This window comes from Ursus americanus, chromosome 26 (genome assembly GCF_024610735.1).
Source record: "Ursus americanus isolate L20-20 chromosome 26, mUrsAme1.1.p, whole genome shotgun sequence".
In the NCBI taxonomy this organism is placed as follows: domain Eukaryota; kingdom Metazoa; phylum Chordata; class Mammalia; order Carnivora; family Ursidae; genus Ursus; species Ursus americanus.
In genome coordinates, this window is record NC_142152.1 from 1,950,703 (window position 1) to 1,963,244 (window position 12,542).

The 12,542-nt window shown below is 41.4% G+C and overlaps 1 pseudogene; it reads right to left on the minus strand.

The window, feature by feature from the left end:
• Nucleotides 1-5,646: 5,646 nt before the first annotated feature.
• Nucleotides 5,647-8,721, minus strand: LOC123800604 (large ribosomal subunit protein P2 pseudogene; annotated as a pseudogene).
• Between the last annotated feature and the right edge of the window lie 3,821 nt (nt 8,722-12,542).

The following is a 12,542-nucleotide window of genomic DNA, read 5'->3' on the forward strand; positions in this document are numbered from 1 at the left end:
TTACTGCTTGGTGGAATTATTCTGCCTCTGCCACTCCAATATCCTTGTCATAATCATTCTATTTGATTTTGCTAAGATGGCTCTGGAAAAGGTTGACAGATAAAAAAAGAAAATTGAGAGGTTTCAAAAATACTCCTGCTATTTTAATAATATGTTGTTTAAGGTCCCTGCGTTGGAAGCGGGTTATTGAAGGTAAAAGTAAACACAAATTATTTTAGGTATTTTTAGCCATAAGCTCCCTTGGACAGGATCAAAGACCAACTTGACATATGCAGAATTTCAGTCAGTCAGCAAACAGTGTCACAGAGACATCCCGCTATGGTGTTCCATAGCTTCATTCCTAGCCCCTTTGTTCGCTGACCTAGCTTTTTAATTAACTGGTATCTGCAACCCTACTCCATTGTTTGCTATCTTGTCCCCAAAATGATACACTAAATAAACAAGCCCAAGTTATAATTACTAATCTCAGGATGAGCACGTTGTATACAATTGGTAAAGGGACGCCCCTTAGGATAAAAAGTCACCGATTGATTAAAAAGTGGTGTGTTTTGTAACGTTGGAAGATTTTTTAAGTGACTGTGGGGAAATAGGATATGGAATAAACAGTGAAGTCTTGTTACTGCTTAAGACTGGCCTTGCCTCCAATGTCATGCTGATAGAATGTTCAAAGAAACATAAAAAGAATCACAGCATTTGCCTGGTCAGATAAGAGGCAAAGCAAAATGTTTAGATGTTTGGAGGAGATTACAACTTCAGGACTCTCTCTTCCTAGTATGTGTCTGCTCCATGAGAAGTGGTCTGGACAGAGTCTAGAGCCTGGCTAGAGGAGACCAGGCCTGTGTTCTCCTGGTCTGGTACTTCTCTATCTTCATGATGGTAGTGATGAAGGTTGGATCAATCTTCCATATTGAAATGATTTGCATATATCTTAACCCAATCAGGGGGACGTTGGACTAGGTGATTTACTCAGCCTTGCAAAGATCTATCCAAATGAGCAAATTTACTGCTTTCCAGAGGTCAGTTTTTTTTTTGGTTTTGTGTGTGTGTGTATGTTTGTTTGTTTGTTTCTTTTCTTTTTTTTTTTTTTTTACTGTAGGTCTAGAACTTTTACGTTTCTGTTCCTCACTGATAACTTGAGTGGATTTGGTGCCAAGCCAAGTCTGTAGCTTCCCTTGTGGAAGTGCAGTCTGGTCTCATCCTGCTTATCTTTTCTGAACATCCTGAGCTTTTTCTGAGCTCTGGTTAATTTTACCTCAACTCTATGTACAAATTGGGTTGTTGTGGTGGTGGTGTGGAAAGGAGGTATTTGTTTTTTGCCTGTATCTCTAGCTCCCCTAATATTGTAGAAACCCTCATTACAACTTTATTTAATAAGTAACTGTGACTTCCGGGTGCCCTAGAAAATATAAGTCGATACCTATGATTTGCTATTTGTGAAATTGACCCCTAGTTTCACCCGAAGAGTAGTTAAGGATAGCGGTAGAGCCTTCAGGCTTTAAATCCTGGGTTTAAATGTCTGGGTTTAAATCCAAACTCCTCTATAAGGAAGTAGATATTTTTCCTTATGAAGATTATCTGACCCCTCTGTGCCTTAGTGTCCTCACTTGCAAAACAGGAAAAATAATAGTTCCTATTTCCCTGATTGTTGTGAGGATTAAAGCACTTAGCACTTAGCTCAGTGTTTCAATCCATGTTCCCTGTTACTAGTACCACCATTATTGTCATTGTCATCATAGTCCATCTCTGGCCAGCAAGACTGAGCCAGAGTCAGATGCCTTGATGAACTAATGACTCTACTCATTCTACTAAAAAGACAAGAATACAGATACAGGAAGAATGCAAGAAGAGTGGTCATGTAATATTATATAATATGTATCAAACTATAGATGTAGCCTGACTGCAAGGTTAAATTCATTTTGCATTGTGTTTGTCTCTGTCACAAAGAGTCTCTGTTTTTGTTCAACAGTCAAAGAAACCATAAGGATTTCAAAATCTGCAAATATATTTGGAAAGAAGGAAGTAAGAGCAAAGACAAACTTGACAAGGGGTCAAGGTGTAACAAAACAAACCACCCTGCCATCTTAAATCATACTTCTCGTCCTCTCTATATAAGATTTAAAATATTTATCCATTATTACAAGTAGTTTTTTCCCCAGCTCCAAACGCTCTGAACCCCAACCTGCTCTCACTGTTGTTAAGGATGATACTAGCATCCTTATTCCCACATACCGTAGGTTAATTCAGTCTGAGGGCAATGTGTATTGCCGCCTCCTCCTCATTTCTAAAAATGCTGTCAAAACATGATTTTAATTTCCTTTTAAATGTGGCTTAAACAGGCCTGCCAACACATTTCACAATTTTCCCCCTAAACATTGGCGTCTAACAAGAAAAGTGAGGTAAAGTTGTTTAGTAATAAAATAATAAAGACCTTGTAAATTGGGCCCTTGGTTTAAAAAAAGAAGAGAATAATTGGGAATAAAAAATGCTTTATGCAAATCAACTAGTATGGATGATGGCAGAAGGAGAAGAGAAGGGGTAATGAATTTGTTCAAATGAATTTACTGAAGACAGCAGTTCAGCTCTCTAAGGAATCACGGAGGAAACGAGTTACGTGGCTAGAGGGGCTGATATCTCAAGAAAGCCTGAATAGGCAAAATAGACCACATTTGCAAAGAGCAAAGCTTCAGTCATCAGCTTCCACGGGTCTTCAGGTCTGTGCAATTTGTTTAAAATTACAAAATCAAAACATGTCTCTGAGGGCGTGGACAGGGAGGCAGGACCTCCTTTGTGATGTCTGCGAGGGAGCAGGGACCAGACAACCACTTGCAAGTGTCTGAAAAGGCATCACCCATCAGAATTGTCCAGGGTCATCCAAGGGGCTAATCTGGAGTAAAAATACAAAACAAGAAATCTCTCAGTGGTGACCTCTCAGATGCTGTGGAAGAGTCCCTCAGGGGAAGGGGCACAATCTCCAGTCGGGAGCACTGAAAGCTCTGGAGGGAAGATCTCTTGGAATGAAGCCTGGGGAACTGTCCAGCATCAGCGGAGAGCTCGACTCATGGCTAAGTGACCTGTTAGGTGAGAATTTCCACCTACAATGTACCTAATTGCATGCTTATTAAACACCACTCTTCTTTTCCAAGTCTTTTTGACAGTTATGACTGTCAAATGGTGTTATTGCCAAAGGGATTTTTGTAGGTTCATATAGGTTTGCATTTGTTCCACGAGGAAATGTTAGTTATTTAATAAGAGCCGGTATTTGCCTTGAAGACACTTCAGCTTTGACCTCTTCAGGAAATTGAAAGAATAACCAAGTACGTTGTAGCTTCTCACGCCCGCCAGAAATTTCTCTGAACAATAGACACTAACCGTATTCCTAACAATTATATGAATAATAAAATCATAATATTTTTCTGGCCCCAGAGACATGAAAATGGATATTAGAATGGCTACAGGAAATGATTCTCAGGTGTCAAACTTACAAAATGAAGCTTCCACTTAAACTTTGATTAGGATTTAGGAAAACCGGGACCATCACGAGATGTATCTGTTCCTTCAGTAACTATTTGAGGGTCTCCTCTGTACCGGGCACTCCCCAGGCACACAAGGTTTCTGCTTCCATGGAGCTCACATTCATGTTCATGGGAGACCATACTGCTGGGTGGTCCCAACAGGAGCCAAAACTTCCAAGTCTAAAGGAAACTATCGGTGGGTTTAAAGATGTATGGAAATGTAAGTGACAGAAGCTGTATGTTTGTTGGTACTCTAATGACTGAAAACACGTATTTTCAAAACACATTCGAATAGAATTCAGATGTTCTAATGAACGGAAGCGGTTTGTAATGCTCCCCACTCAAGCCCCTCTGGGTGTCCTGGGCATGTGGAGGGAGGTTGGAGCACGTGAGATACTCTGCACTGAGAACATACGTGGGTCCTAGGGTGTGAGGCCGCTGCAGCTCCATATGGTGTCCTGTGTCCTGGCCTTGTTGTGTGACAGTTGCTGCTAACAAGCTTGGCTTTGGCTTGAACATCTTTGAAACTAACCCCTCCTTTACCCCCTCCAATTGCCTCAATCAAACTGACTCCTGAAAAAACAGGGCTGTTAATGGAATGGCCAAAGTGTCACTGGGATAGGCAAAAGCAATCATTTAGTGTTTTCTACAGACATCCTGACTGTAAATTAAAGAAAGGCCTTTCTGGAAAAGACAGCCCATTAAGAGACCACTTAATGTTTAATTACATGCAGTTGGAAACTCTGCAGAGTAGCAGCACAGCCAAACAGGGCATCAGAATCTAAGACAGACACAGTGGCTGGTGCAGAGTTTCCTTTTGAGTTCCAGGTACAAAAATTCAAGCCCAGAGTGGTGTATTCTCACACTCCGAGGCTGCCATAATACTTAATTATTACTGTCCCTGTGGTGTAATATGATCTTGGAAAATGTCACACAAGAATTCCTCCAAATTGTTTGTTTCATTACTCTTCCTCCTCCTCCCCAGTTTCTATTTCTTGGCTCTGTTCTTTTCTGCAGTTGCCTTTCTCTCTCTCTTTCCTCCCTCCAAATGGCATTGTGATGTTGAATTCACCAGGTGTGCAAACTTCCTCCCTCATCTGACACTTCTTTGGCAGAAAGCACAGGTAGCCCAGCAGGTATTGTCAGGGTCAAGTTAAAAAATAACAAAACCTGCCAATGCAGATTTTCTTCTCGTGGCGCCTGGCATCAATGGGCTCGCAAAAAGACTGCTGTGGCTTTAATATTTCCCTTTTTACAGCTGGCATGAACTTGGCAGTCTATCCGCAGCTCACCACCTTTCTCCCACTCTGTCTTCATCAGAACCAGAGGATGGCCAGCGTTTCCCCTGGTCCTAAGGCAGGGGTGGGGGGGTGGTAGGGACAGAAGCAGAATGGAGAATGGCATTGTTCTATTTAGAAAAAGTTGACGGCAACAAGTACTGCTGTTAGGTCTCGATTTAAACCTCGTTGGTCATGGTTAGGTCCTTGATTCAGTGGAAGCAAGCTGAGTTGGTAAAATATTGGAGATGTTTAATGTCTGTGATGGTCTTCTAAAATTTAAGACCAAAAGGAAACGTGGTACTGTAAGTAGTGAGTTACATGCCAAATGAGTGCCAAAGGTCTTACCTGCTAGCTGAACTTGGAAACTAGTTGTACCAGGGTTTTGTTTTTGTTTTCTTTTTAAATTTTTAAAAATTAATTAATTAATTAATTTAAATAATCTCTACACCCAACGCGAAGCTTGAACTCAAGACCCCGAGATCAAGAGTCGCATGCTCTTCTGACTGAGCCAGCCAGGCGCCCCTGTTTTCTCTTCTAGGATCTAGGGTTAATCCTACTAAAAATAATCCTACTGGGGAAAAAAGTGAATATTCATGTCTTTAAGCAATCAGACTTGCTACAGACATTAGAAAGCTTTGTCTGCGGTACATCTAGCTTCCACAGCCCCACACTGTTCCCAAGTCTTTCTCAGGCGGTGCGACCTGCACTGACATTCTTGAACCTTGTCAACAGCCGACGCTCCCAGCACATTGTTATAACACAATGAAATTGAATGATCAAATCAAGCTACAAAATGGCTTTCTATACATATGTTCATATTTCCTTTAATAATACAGTGGGATTATACTTATTATCTAATTTAGTGTGCAAGTCCTTATTTCTACTGTGTCAACTATGGGGCTGGCCTTGTTCACAGTTGACTCCTCGTTGACAGTTGAATTTCCTGAAGGAGAGGGGTGTATGTGTATGAGAGAGAGAGTGAGAGAGAGAAAGAGAGAGAAGATGGTGGCATATCTAGACATTGTTAGGTTTCTGGCCAAGTTCTGATTCCTCTGTTCTACTCTTTCTGGGCCAGGGAGAAAGACTAGATAACATTTCCTCAGGCTGAATGGCTGTGGGGCTCCTTCTGACACTTTTCTGCTATAAAACATGTGGAGTTGTGGATACTACAAGACGTCATTTTGTTGCCTGTACCAGTGGTTTCACTTTTTTTTTTTTTTTTTAAGAAAGCTCTATGCAGGGCTTGAACTCACGACCCCCAGATCAAGAGTCACATGCTCTATGGACTGAGCCAGCTGGGCACCCGTGCCTACACTGGTAGTAAAGAAAACCCCAGTGTACTTTAGGATGCAATATTGATCAAGATGGGGGGTTTTCTTACAGATAATACTCTTTCATTTTATAAGACAGATAGGCATTCTGCTAAGAAATAAAATGGTTCATATATTTGGAATAATCACTAATACCTATTAGGTAGTATTAAAAGCTTCTGATCCATGAAGCCATTAAATTTACATCAAACATGTAATAAACTAATTATACTATTAATGGGGAGAGAAAAAAAGTATGTTGAAGAACTTTTTATTAATTTTTTTTTTACAAAAATTGCATTGCTAGATACAAAATATTATCTATGTTTAAACATTCCAGGCACGAGGCAAGTGATTGTATTGTCAGGGAAAAACCGCCTCCCCTCAAGTTAATGGCTGATGTGATGATGCTCTAAGCCCCCATTAGCTATCCATCCTGATCTCAGATTAATCGGGCATAGCCGTGAAACCGGGATTGGTTGCTGTCTCCATATTACCAGTTTCAGCTGCAGAAGTTGACCAGTAAACACTTTATCACAGAGTACAGAAGTCAGGGAGAGATGGTGATGAACGTCTACCAGCATCATATTCATACATATGTGTGTACACATGTGTGCAACACACACACACACACACACACCCTCGTTTATTTGTTGACTTTTCACGTGTCTGTCGTCTCACTATAGAGGATGAAATTTTTAGGGGTTTTCACTTTAAAATTACTTTTATCCCCTCAGTACCCAGTCTAGGACTTGGAATACAGCAGGTGCCTAATACAAAGAAGTTGTTGATACGTAATGATGGCTCTAGCAGCCAAAGACAAGGCCAGAGGGCACTCATCTGTCTGTTTTGTACCCTTTCTACCCTGACAGAGATCTTACGTTGATCTCTCACCTACCCATCCTGTTTTCTCCTCGCCACCTTCCCATCTGTTTTTTCATGCTGCTATTAAATTTAGTTTCTAGAAACCAGATCTGTAACACAGAAAGGCCACAGGACCCTATATCGAGCAAAACTGTTGTTCGTGGCATTCCTTGGCAATTCTCTGACTTGTGCTTTGATTCATGTTATACCCTTTCTGCCTGGTAAACCATTTCTCATCCTTCCAGACAGCTCAAATATCACCATCTCTGTGAAGACTTCCAGCTCGGCTACCGCCTCCCTGACTAGCTAATCCCTCTGTCTACCAAGTTCTCACAGCACTTTGCTAGTACTAATGTTTAGCACTTATTACAAGTTATCATAACTGTTTGTTTACATGACTGTCTTTCCAGCTAGACCATGAGCTACACAGGGCAGGGGGCCAGCTAAACCTTAGCCACCTTACAATCTCAGCACCCAATAGAGGGTACAGCACACACAATAGTTCTTTAATAAATATTAATTGAATTGAATGGGTTTTTCATTATCAGCCTTCTGCAGAAGAATTTTAATGATGAATGTTTTGAGACAAAAACATATCTTGACAGAATTGAGGGGGATGTCACAGGGGACCATAGTCATTGACATTAAATGATAATTAAGATGCTGTAACGGGATCATAGTCGTTATGATAAACTATAATTATATCAATAATTAATATTAATAATCAACTGTATTACTATTATTATCATCTGTGATAATTGATTATAATTATTATTAATGATACCTATTATTTATCTACTGAATGCTGACTATGTACCAAGCACTTGCTAATCATTTAGATATTTGTTTACAGCCTATTTTTTAGATAAGTACATAGGCACAGAGTTTTGAGGATAGGTCCAATGCTGCATCCCCAGGAAATGATAGAGTTGGGATTTGAAACCCAACTCTTGGATCCAGCCCATGCTCTTAGTCATTTTTCTGTTGCTGGAAGGATAGCCTGGCTCTAGGGATCTGCTAAATATGCTTCCTAAAGCATTCACCAAGTATAGGTACTCTAAATGCAGTGGGGTTTCCCTCCAGGGCAGGGATCCTAGTCCCTTTCTGTGCTTTGGACTCCTTTGGCAGTCTGTTGATGCTTATAGACTGCTTAGAACATTTGGGGTGCCTGGGTGGCTCAGTTGGTTAAGCAACTGCCTTCGGCTCAGCTCATGATCCCAGGGTCCTAGGACTGAGCCCTGCGTCGGGCTCCCTGCTCAGTGGGGAGCCTGCTTCTCCCTCTCCCACTCTGCCTGCTTGTGCTCTCTCTCTCTGTCAAATAAATAAAATCTTTAAAAAAAAAAAAGAACATTAAAAAAAATTTTTTTTTCTTATGTAAAAAGGGTTTTATTTGCAGGAGAACGGGACCATAATGGAAAAAGTCAAATCCCATGTTGTCAACTGACTCCTCCAACCCCTCCTTTGTCTTCTCTTTCTTCTCCTCTGCTGCCACTGCGGTGACACCGGCAGCAGAGCTGCAGATCCTGGGACAGCAGGGACAGCCACGGCCACACCAGCGGGCACACTGGCCAACTTACCAATACCCAGGGCGATGACATCCTCAATACTTTTCCATTCAGCTCACTGATGCCCTTGTCGAGCTGGTCATCATCCGCCTTGATGCCCACGCTGTCCAGATTCTTCTTGATGCCCTTGACACTGGGGGGAGCCATTACCCCCGAGGGTGGCCAGCAGGTAGGAGGGCATGTAGTGCATTTCATGGCATCAGGGACTGAAGGGCTTTTTTTTTTTTTAAGTAGGCTGTACACCCAACCTGGGGCTTGACCTCACCACCCCAAGATCAAGAGTCATATGCTTGGAGCGCCCGGGTGGCTGTCAGTTAAATATCTGCCTTCAGCTCAGATCATGACCACCCCAAGTTCAGGAGTCATATGCTCTACTTACTGAGCCAGCCAGGAGCCCCTCCTCAGAACATTTTTAAATGCATTAAAAATATGTAGAATTGCAAAGGAAACCAAGTAATTGAATATAGCTATCAAAATAATTAAAAAGTTATGGTATAGTAATATGTACCTTTCTTTATTAATGCCTTAAATATACGATCTAGCAATTAGTCTAATAATGACTTTAATTCTGAGGTATTGATGGGCCTAAACAATATTTTGAGGTATCTGCAACTACTGAAATATGAAAATGTCTGTGATCTCTCTATTCAAGACAAAGTCACAGGCACTGCTCAAGGTATTGAAGTATGGTGCCTATATTCATAATGGAAGAAAATGCTAAATTTCTATACTAGGTGAGTGCAATTAAAGATGTGGTTTTTTTCTTCCATCCAAGTTCTTGGACCATCCCCCTCCCCCGAACTCTATGTACAAACACTTTGTATATCTGTATGTGGGGACTGGTCCCATGAACTTCAGATTAAGAATCCATGGTCTAGAGAGGAGGGATTTTCTGCCTTTTTGATGAGGTTGGGATGCTCAGAGATTGAAGTGAGGCAGGTGGAAAAAAGTTGTCATGTGCACAGAAATGGCACAAAGTCAGAGGCAAGAAGTACATAGTGAAGGAATATAATAAAGGAGGAGGAGGAGAAACCTAGCAGCATTAGAGCCTTGCAACAGGTAAGCAGCTCTTCCTTTGTGGCGTGAACCCAGAGATTTTCAGAAGAAGGTGGTGAAAGAATACTTGGAGGAATCTTAAAATGTACATACAAGTCTTAACAATCAGAAGAAATTCTGTCGCTGTCCCCAACAGGAAGAGACGCATTGTGTTGTTACTACACTGAAGAGCACAAGGGATCTGTGCGTGCAGTTGTCACGTGAGGGTAAAGTGGGCGGTGTCCCCATCTTCTTGAATTATGCAGTGGTATACAGCAAGGGTCATAAAACCCACTACCCTCTATCTACTTCAACTGATTCAAATTGGAAAACGGCACAGTGCAAACCCTAACCTAGTATATATCTTTATCAGCTTTGAAGAGATAGGCACTCCAAAGCTTGCAGGCACAGGTGGTATTTCGATCACTCTAAACTGCAAGTTTGTCATTCCAATGGTATCAAATGCCTCCATTTGGAATTCAGGTACACTAAGATCTGATCCCTTTTTTTTCCCTCTTAGGGCCTGTCGCTTTTTCTCATGCACTTTATATTCTTGGCAATTAGACCAATCAAAATTTTTTGCCAACTTCCAGTTGATTCTTTTCTGCAAATCCCAACACCAATAATGTTTTTCTCCTATTGCAATCACCAAATCCTAATCATTGTTTATCTGATTCTTTAAAAGATTTACGTATTTATTTTAGAGAAAGTGAGCGAGCACGAGTGGGAGGGGCAGAGGAAGACAGAATCTTTAGCAGATGCTGTGCTGAGCATGGAGCCCCGCGCGAGGGGCTCAATCTCACGACCATGACCCGAGTTGAAACCAAGAGCTGGATGCTAAACTGACTTCACCACCCAGGGGCATCCTGTAAGGCTCAACTCAAATTCTGCCTCTTTTGTAACATTTTTTAAAAGATTTTATTTATTTGTTTGACACGTAGAGAGAGAGTGCACAAGCAGGGGGAGCGGCAGGCAGAGGGAGGAGAAGCGGACCCTCCACTGAACAGAGAGCCCAGGACCCTGGGATCGTGACCTGAGCTGAAGGCAGATGCTTACCCAACTGAGCCACCCAGGCGCCCCCAAAGCAGTTGTGGCCTTTGAAGAAAAATCATATCAGAAAAAGTGCCTAATAATGGGAGGAAAAGCAGAACAGGAAGTAAAAAACAATACTTAGGGCCCTGGATAGTTCTGTATCAATAGAACATATATGAGTAATAAAGTGAACTTGGAGTATTAACCAGTGTTGTAAATATAATTGCACAGTTACCACCCTATTGGTAACGATAAGATCACAAATAGAATGTGGGAAGTAAAATTGTGTATATTTGATTAAGAAATTTAAAATTTTCCATTAGAAGTGGAAGTATAAAAAGTTGGAGTGACATGATCAGAGTTGCCTCCTTATGAAAATGACTGTGGTAGTAGCTGAAGGATGAATTATAGCGAAGAGATTTAAAGTAGAAACACCAGTTGGCAGCCATTTAAATAGGGCACCTGGCTAGCTCAGTGGGTAAAGCATGTGACTCTTGATCTTGCGGTCATGAGTTCAAGCCCCAAACTGGGGGTAGAGTTTACTTAAAAAAAATTTTTTTTAAAACAAATAAATAGTCCAAATGAGATACAATAAATACCCACTTAAGACTTCAAGGTTTCACATCCAGGTGCCTGAGAATATGATGATGTTCTTAAGAAGAGAACATAGAAAAGGATTTGGGGGCACCTGGGTGGCTCAGTTCATTGCACTTCCGACTCTGGATTTCAGCTCAGGTCATGATCTCGGGGTCCTGGGACTGAGCTCCGTGCCCAGAGGGGGGTCTGCTTGGGACTCTCTCCCTCTGCCTTTGTCCCCCACCACCCCCTCCCCTGAGTGTGTGTGCGCTCATTCTCTCAAATAAATAAACCTTAAAAAAATAAAAGGATTTGGAAGGCATTTGCAGGATAAGAATGGTTTGGGCTCTAAAAGCTACTGGGGTGCAGGAGAAGTGAGAGCTTCCCAATCAGGAAAGAAACACAACTGTAGACTGAATTAGTAGAAATACAATGTCCCAATCATCACCGCAGAAATGCAACCAGGTCTGGGTCCACTTTATGAAGGACTTTGAAAAATACGGTGACTTGCAAATTCAGTTAAAGAACACTGGAGGAAATTTGGAATATTTAATAAATAGGGAGGATATAATCACTGTCTTTAAATATGGGAGACATAGAAAAAGTAAAGAAGGAATTAATTATATTCTAGAGTGAAAGGTGGTGGGCGTGGTGGGAGATAGAGTTACAAGGAGAAAAATTTTGGCTTGTCCTAAGAAATAATTTAGCAACAATGAGAGCCACCAAATAGTGCGAAACACTAACTTGCAGAGGAGCGAACAAACTCTTCCTCCGTGAACCAGTCACGCAGAAACAGGATGAAACTTTGGTCACATGTTTTGTAGACAGAATTTCTGTAGTCTATGGAAGGGAGGTTGAATTACAGGATGTTTAAGATATCTTGCTAATTTAAAATCTTTGGTTTTTATTAGCCAAGGAAACCTTTATTTCCTCCTGTCCTGGTGGGAGTGAGCCCCCTTCTCTGTGCTCAGGAAGCTGTCCCTGTCATACTGATAGCACACATGGTGGTAATAGGTTGTCTGTCTTCTTCATTAGAGTGTCATTTCTTTGAGGGCAGGGTTGTCTTTTGTCTACAGATGTCCATTGTCTAATGCTGTGTTGAGCACAGAGTACTGACATTCAGTAAATGACGTCAACCGTTGAATAAATCCATGAATGGAGGCGACTGGCTTCAACTATGAACTATGAAATATAACTCAAGGCAGCTAAAGCTGGGACACTCCAGTTTGCCATTCCCTACAGCCGAAAAGTCTCGTTTTCATAAGTTGTTTGCTTTCTTTCCCTCTTTTTCCCTAATGCAGGCTCACTTATCAGAAAGACAAGAAAGTTTGAACATAATGGAATGAAATCATCTTATCTGAAAAGTCA